This window comes from Panthera leo, chromosome A1, assembly GCF_018350215.1.
Source record: "Panthera leo isolate Ple1 chromosome A1, P.leo_Ple1_pat1.1, whole genome shotgun sequence".
NCBI lineage: Eukaryota > Metazoa > Chordata > Mammalia > Carnivora > Felidae > Panthera > Panthera leo.
Window position 1 is genome coordinate 237,699,836 of NC_056679.1, and position 7,822 is coordinate 237,707,657.

At 58.8% G+C, this 7,822-nt stretch overlaps 1 long non-coding RNA gene across 1 annotated transcript; it reads right to left on the reverse strand.

Moving 5' to 3' along the window:
- Positions 1–5,119: 5,119 nt before the first annotated feature.
- Positions 5,120–6,525, reverse strand: LOC122228527. Its single transcript, XR_006206645.1, has 2 exons — positions 6,488–6,525; positions 5,120–5,206 (listed from the first exon to the last, which is right to left on the reverse strand). It is a non-coding gene; the product is annotated as an uncharacterized LOC122228527 (long non-coding RNA).
- Positions 6,526–7,822: the final 1,297 nt, after the last annotated feature.

Sequence of the window (7,822 nt, forward strand, 5' to 3'; positions counted from 1 at the left end):
CTTCTCCTTGTAACGGAACGTCCCGCAGACGAGACACCGGCCAGCCAGCAGGACAGCCCTACCGGGAGACGGTCTGAGCTGAGCGTCTTGCCTAAGATGGGGTCCCAGGGCACCGGACGTGGCTCCAGCCCTGACAGGCACGCCGAGCAGAGAGGCAGGTCTACAGCTGAACTTGTCCCTGATTGGGGAGTGGAGCGACCCATCCAGCCCCCGGGGTCCCCCACCCCGGGCTCCAGGAGCAACGTCAGAAGACAGCGCCTACGTGCACAGGCCCTCAGACACGGTGGCGACACCTTCGGTGGAGCGGGGACCGAAACAGGGTGCAAACCCTGGTGGCGTCTGGGCTCGGGCAGTCAGGAGCTCCTGGGGCGGCTCGCCCCACAGGCCCGCGCGCCTCCCCTCCGAGGGAAGACAGCACGTTCTCAGGACGCCAGGCCGTGGGGCCGAGGCTCTGAAGGAGCAGGTGTGTGTTCAGCAAGGCGACCCCACTGGCAGGCAAGTCCCGCACCCCAGGGCCGGCCCCTGCGTGTGGTTCCGGGGTGAGCACTTGTGCGCCCAGCAAGCCGCCCCTGCACACGCCCATGCCAGCCACGCATCCAGAGCGGGTCAGGGGACAGCCACCGTGGACGTCTGTGGGGCACAACCACCACCAGGGGCAAGGGAAATGCCGGAAGGGAAGTACAGGGAGAAGGAACGTCTCTTCCAGAAGGACTGACTTTTAACCGCGCAAGCTCACTCTGTCAGTGGTTAAAGAAAACACAAACGGAATCTGCTCGGAAAAACCTGACGACGGACTACGTTCGGCCACGTCTACAAGTTTCTTATTCTTTTCTAATGCACGGAAAACCAACAGGTTTTCTGAGCCACCCCTGCCTTGGGGAGCCGTGTATGAGTGGCTCCCGTCCCCAGCACACAGTTTTATTTCACGGAATAAAATATTTCTGCAAAGTCAAATATACCCTCGACAACATGAAATGTTATTACCTAATACTGAATCACTAAAACTAGGTAAAATACCAATACATATTATTTAATATTATTATTTGCTAATATTATAATATTAAATATTCTTATCTTCCTAAACTATAAGAAGATTTTGATTTTTTTTTAGAGCCATACTAGAATTTCCCTGGTTCTCTGTTCTTTGGGCTGCTAGTTTAAAACTGTAAAATACTAGCACATCATTATTTTTCTCTAAGTCCTTCAGGCCTGTCAAAACAGCCCTCTCTCCCCGATGATCTTCATGGTCCTTGTCACCAGTGGCCAGTGCAGTGGTCAGTTAGTGTCCTGGAGTCCCGGCCGGACAGACACCCTTGTCTGAGCAACCAGGTACCACAACGTGTGGACACTGAGTCCTACAGAGAGTTCCAGGGCAAGGAAGTGAGGCCAGCGGGTGCTAGAAATGTTCATAAATAGAAAATATTCGTGGGTAAGTTAAGAAAGTTTCTTGAAGATATTTTTTCCTGACCATGGCAGCAATGAAAGGGCATGTAATCTAATTTCAGCCTTTAGTGTCCTTGTATAATCTTGCCCTTACGTTAGATTTAAGATAGTGTTTCTTGGGGCGCCTGGGTGGTTCAGTTGGTTGGGCGACCGACTTCGGCTCAGGTCATGATCTCGCAGTTTGTAAGTTCAAGCCCCGCGTCGGGCTCTGTGCTGACAGCTCAGAGCCTGGAGCCTACTTTAGATTCTGTGTCTCCCCCCTCTCTCTACGCCTCCCCTGCTCATGCTCTGTGTCTCTCTCTCAATAATAAATAAACATTAAAAAATTTAAAAAAAAAAAAAAAGATAGTGTTTCTTTCTGGGGCGCCTGGGTGGCTCAGTTGACAGCCCAACTTCAGCTCGGGTCATGATCTCCCAGTTTGTGGGTTCGAGCCCCGCATGGGTCTCTGTGCTGACAGCTCAGAGCCTGGAGCCTGCTTCGGATTCTGTGTCTCCCTCTCTCTCTCTGCCCCTCCCCTGCTCTGTCTCTCTCTCTCTCTCAAAAACAATAAATAAACATAAAAAAAAAAATTAGTGTTTCTTTCTAGGTATTTTATCCGTATTGAAAATTAGATTGTAATGTATAATTATGTAATAACATACAATTTGAATTTGGAATTATGTGACTTATAATTATAGCATAATCACATGATAATATACAATTATATTATAACAGTATTAAAAGAAGAAACTGTAGCAGTCAGATAGGGCAGGTCAAGCTGCCGTGACAACAATCCCGACACGCAGTGGCTTAAAATCGGGGCTGATTCTGGCTCTCACAGTGTGTCCACCCAGGTCAGCAGGCCGCCCCATCCACGGAGCCTGGCCGAGCCTCCACCAGCTAAGGTGCCACCGTCTGCCACAGCAGGTGGAAGGGAGGGGGGTGAAGTGCAAGCCAAAGACAGTCACAAGGTCCTGAGCCCTCGGGCGGTGGGCGAGGGCGCTCACCCCAGGGGCGGCACCAGGAGGCCCCCAGGGCCGGCTCCCCACCACGCGTCCCCACCTCACCGCAGCCCCTGGCCAGAAGCAAGAGGGAGCAGGCTGGGAACCAGGAGGACCGGGGAAATCATGCCTGGAGCCCACCGTGCCTCCCACGACTGCACAGCCTTCGCTGAAACCTCAGGAAAGTCAAAGGTCAGAGAATGCAGTCACAGGGGTCTGTGGTTTCCCAGTCAGCTGAGCGGGAGTGACCCCCCGGGGGGCCCACGGAAGGCCAGCTGCGCTGGGAGAGAACACAGTGAGAGAAGGTGGTTGGCCCCCAAAAGCGAGGGCAGGAAGCAGTACGCGCAGCTGAGTCTGCGAAGGCACAGCAACGGATCAGCAGTGCAGGTGTGCATTCGTGCATTTAGTGAGCTCCTTTGTCTACGCGGTCATTCGGTCTGCTGATTGCTTATCTGCCTCTCTCTGAGGACATGCACGCTCCCCCGGGCAGATGCCTTTCTTTCTTCTGTCCACTGGTGCACCCCAAAGCCCCAGGAGAGCACCTGGGACACGGAAGGTGCTCTGTCAGTACGTCCCACATGAACAGTTTCAGCCTCCCGCATGCAAGAACGCTCCTGATGTCTCTTCTCTGCGCGGCTCTCCTTCTACGAAGAATGCCACCCATATGTCCTCATTCATTCAACACTCGTTAAGCCCCTACTGTGCGTTTAATGTGCACCTACTATTACAATAAGTCCCCAACCCTCCTGAAGCATTGATTCTAGCGTAGGAGGGAGGAAATGAGGGCAAAGAAATAAAGCAAGGACACAATGTGCCCGACGGCAATAAAACACAGGAACAAAACGGGAGCATATTGGGGCTCACCGCCCACACAGCCGCACCAGACTTGGGGCGGGGACCCGAGAGGCCTCGAGAAGTTAGGGAAAAAGGGTGTGTGAGACGCCATCCTTCCCGATGGACACACGTGGGGACCCCCTCCGTGGACCTGCCAGTGGTGATGGTGGGGTCGCTCTAAAGACACAAACCCAGGCCTTCCCAGACTCCTCCTCTGTTACAGCTTGAACTGTGTCCCCTCAATATTCGTACTTGCAGCTTTAACCCCCAGCACCCAGGTCGCACCCTCATTCGGAAACAAGGTCATCGCAGCTGCGATCGGTTAGGATGTGATTGTGCTGGAGTGAGCGGCCCTAATCCAATATGACGGTGTCCCTACAGAAACGGGAACTTTGGACACAGGCACCGGACACGCCCAGGGCGACTGCCGTGTGAGCCTGAAGACAGAGATGCGAGCGGGGGTCAGGAGCCCCCAGACCGCCAGCAGCCGCCAGAGGCCGGACAGACGCCTGGGACAGACTCTGCCTCACAGCCTCGGGGGGCCAGCCCTGCCCACGGCTTGGCCTCGGACTTGTCCCCTCCAGAGCTGAGAGAGACCCCTGGGTTGTGGCTCTTTGTCAGGCCCCCGCGGAGGGGCTCCCCTGAGCCCCGAGCTGGGGGTCAGGCCCCCCGAGGGGGCAGGTGTGCTTCTGACCGAGCCTGGTGACCACAGTCCCTTGTCAGGAGCTTCTTGTCACGGGCAAGAAGAATGCCTCTTCCGCCGTTCGTACACAGAAAATGAAAAGGTTGCTAAATGTATAAGTAATTTTGACTGAGTCATTGATCTGGATACTTTTAAAGTAAAACAGTAAGTATTTCTGTCACACTTTGAAGTCGGGCTCGGTGGCTCCCTCTCCTCCCTCGGGGTTATTTTATAGCCATTAAGAATGTGTTCCTTTTATCTGGGCCTTCAATTAATTGAATTTCAAAAATACTCTGAAATGGCTTTTTTTTATATAAAAATCAGCCACCTCCTGGAGGACATTCCTGTATGATTTGCTGCCACAGTAATTAAAAGCCTGTGTGTGACACCGGTCACCGTCAGAGTGTCACCAGCTGCACTGAGTTTACCGCCAGGGAGGCGGGGGGAACACTCGGTTTTTTTAGGTGGCCGGCAACTGTCCCCAGCCACCCTTGAGGGGGACACACCAGAGTCCCCAGGACAACGATGTGCAAGGCAGATCGGTGCCCCAACGACAGACCCGCAGCGCTGACCCGCCCACGTCGGCAAAGGTCCCTGACGGCACGGCTCCGTCTGGGGCGCTGCTGGGAGGGGTGCACACAGGCCTCCCCGAACCCGGGCTGGGAGGGGTGCAGGAGAGGCCAGCAGCCCAGCCCCGATGGCAGCACAGCCCCCTGTGCCCTGCGCTCCACCCCTCTGTCTCCCTCACCTGCTCCCTGGCCTGGGCAAGTGCCATTTGGTACCTGGTCACCTTCCACCCGCCACCGGGCTGTTGGCGTGTGATTGCCGAGCAGTGCGCGTGAACGAGGCGGGCCGGCCGCGCCTTCGCTGCCGCCGCCGTGGGAAAATGGGCTTTCGGGCCGCGAGTTCCGGGGAGCGCGCCCCACGGGGCTCCTACGGGAGGCCCCCCACAAGCTCGCACACTCGGGACCCACCCTTACACTTCCTGTCCCCACCCGCAAGACGTTGTCTCCCAACCCTTCCGTCAAGGACTCGGACGCGACAGTCAAACTCCAGGCGGTGTGTGTGCTGTTGTCTCTTCTACGCTTCACGGTACCTCCCTCTGGTGTGGATGCCGGTGAGTCCAGGCTGCGGCAGGTAAACGTTTCAAGCTGGACCACACAGACTGCAGACAGTGTCTGAATTGATAGCCTCTCGCTTTTAATAACAGAAACCTCCCTAAAATCTGCCCATGCGTTTCAGCATCACAGACGTGACATCGTGTTTCTGAAATGAGGAGAAAGAAAAACTTCCCAACTCCTGCTCCCTGGCCTCCTTCCAAGCCCACGAGGGTGGGAAAACAGGAAGGGAGGCGGTGACCGGGCGGGAGTGGGGGGCAGCCCTCAGGCCCCTCCGATCACCCTGGGCCGCGGCCCCAGCACCTCTGACCCGGGGCCAGGGGCGCGTCCCTGTCCCTGACCCTGACCCCAGCACCAGGCTGCTTTGAAAGAGAAGCCACTCAGACTTTCTGCTTTAAGTAATTCAGGTTGGCGCTGGGCCGGGACAAAGCCCTCCTACAGCCCTGCGGCCCCAGTCCTCAGCTCCCGGGGGCACTTGCCAGAGATGAGCCATGTCGCTCTCCACTGTCCAGCCCCAGGATCTGGGCCCCACGCTGCTCTGCGGCTAAGTCTGGCCACGGAGCCGTTAGAAGGCTGGGCCCTTCCAAGCCCAAGGGCATCTTCGGGACCCCATGCCCAGTGCCGCCAGGCGGTCCCTCTGAGGCCGTCCTCACTCGGGACCGGTTCCTGTGGCCTCCCCTCCCCCTCCCCCACTGCAGTCGGAGCCTCTCGTGGGTCCCCAGGGAGGGGGACCGGGGCGCGGGTCCCTGGGTGACGGCAGGCAGCAGACAGCATCGGGCCAGCTCCTCGTTCCCCACCAGATGCCTCTGCATGTTGCTGCAACGGCCAGGCTGGGGGGGGCGGGGGGGACGCCGCAGCGGGGCCAGGCCCCGGGGGCACGGAGACTTTGTTTCAGATCGCACCCGGCCGCTCTGCCAGCAGCAGAAACAAAAGACAATCGACAGACAATGGATCCACCAGGGAGCACCTCCGACCACAGGGACCAGAGGTGGGGGCGCAGGGGTGGGCGCAGCCCCTGGCCTCGTTCCTGTGCAGGGAGTGCCGGGGGCGCCCTCCGTCGGCCTGGGGGGACCGCTGCCCTTTGGAGGTGGCCGGCTGCACAATGGCTCCCTGGACAGATCACTCAGTCCCGGGACAAAGAGGGACTTTCCCTGCCAGGCTCCCTGGGCAAGACCTGGGGTATTGCCATCCTTTCCCCAGAGCACGGGCCCAGGAGGCCCTCTCAGCGCGGCGGGAGAGCTGCGCTAGCTTCCTGCCCGAGAGGCAGGGGCAGAGGAGGGCCATCGACGCTTCTGGCCACTTGGCCAGGGAGCCGGGCAAGGTCAGGCCCGGCAGCATCCAAGTGATGGGACACGAAGATTGGCTTCCAGGGAGCGGAGTGAAGGGAGGCCCTGCCCCCCAAGGAAGGGCGACGGGCCGCTCAGCGCACCTTCTGGGGAGGTGCCGTTTCCAGGGGCCTGGGTGCTGTTCCAGCTGTTCCTGGCTGTGGAGACTCCGGAGGCCGCCGGCTGCCCTGAGCTCCACGTGGGCCCTGGTGCTTCTCAGACGCCCGCCTCCACGGCCACCGCTGTCTTGAATGAGCGAAGGCAGGCAGAATGCGCCTATCTCCCCATCAGGGCTGTGAACACAAACATGCCTTGCTTATCGTCAGCTATGAAAAGAATCTAAGTCCCAGGTAGGCTCTGCGGGGAGGGACTGGCGTGCTTGTCCCCGTTGGCCCCGAGGCCCTGCCAAAACCATCCTGTGGCGAGAAGAGGGAGGAGGAAGCTGCCAGCAGGGCAGGGACAGCGGTCATCCCTCCCTCGGAGCCCTGAGTCCACTTCCTTCCGGCTAGAATCGAGCAAGCTCCCTGCCTCACTCTGGAGGACGTTTCCAGACGCCCCGACATACAGGCACCCCTCTCACAACCCCCTCCAATCAGCCCAGGGTCGGAAAGGGTGTCTGCAGGCCCGTAGCCCGCCCGAGGCCCAGCTTCGTGCTTCCAGAGCGAACCCAGACCGCAAAGCTGTGTCCTTCCCAGAGAAGCCAGCGGAAGCTCTGGGCTCAGCAGCAGGGCCGGGAAGCCAGGACTGCTGGCTCTCCTTCTGCTCCGTGGAGGAAACAGAGGCACACGGGAGGCCCGGAGACAAACACCACCCAGCGTGCCGTTGTCGGAGCAGGCAAATAAATGAGCACTGTCCCCCAGCGGTTGCCGGAGCTTTGAAGGGAAAAAACAAGGAGGACAGCAAGTAACTTTTTCAGACATGATCTGGGTCAACAAATCTCAGACGTCATTATAAGGCCACAGATCATGAGGAGAACAACTCCCCTGTTCCTTGAAATGATGGGGAGGGGGCGGGGGGGGGGGGCGGGCGCAGGGCAAGGTTCCTCTGGCTGAGTGACCTGGGACCCACCCAGACTGACTTCCCTCCTGGACTCAGGTCTCAGGAGCCACTGGCTGTCCAGGCGGAGGGGTGGCCCCAGGCCGGACACCCAGCCCAGCAGCACTGCAGTCAGCCCTTAGCAAGCTCCCACTCCCGCCACCCAGTCCTGGGCAGATTGCAGGCTTGCTGTCACCTTTGTACAGCCACCCCCACCTGCCCACACCAAGGCAGTCCCCGCTGCCCGGACAGCCCGAGTGGACTCGCCCGGACAGTAGCCGTGGGAGCTGGGCTCCCTCCGCGCCAAGGGGCGATGCTGCGGGGCTGGGAGTGCGGGGAAGGAAGCCCGGGCCCGGAGCTGCTCGCCCAGCCTACTCCCAGGAGGCCTGCGGGCAGCCGAGCCC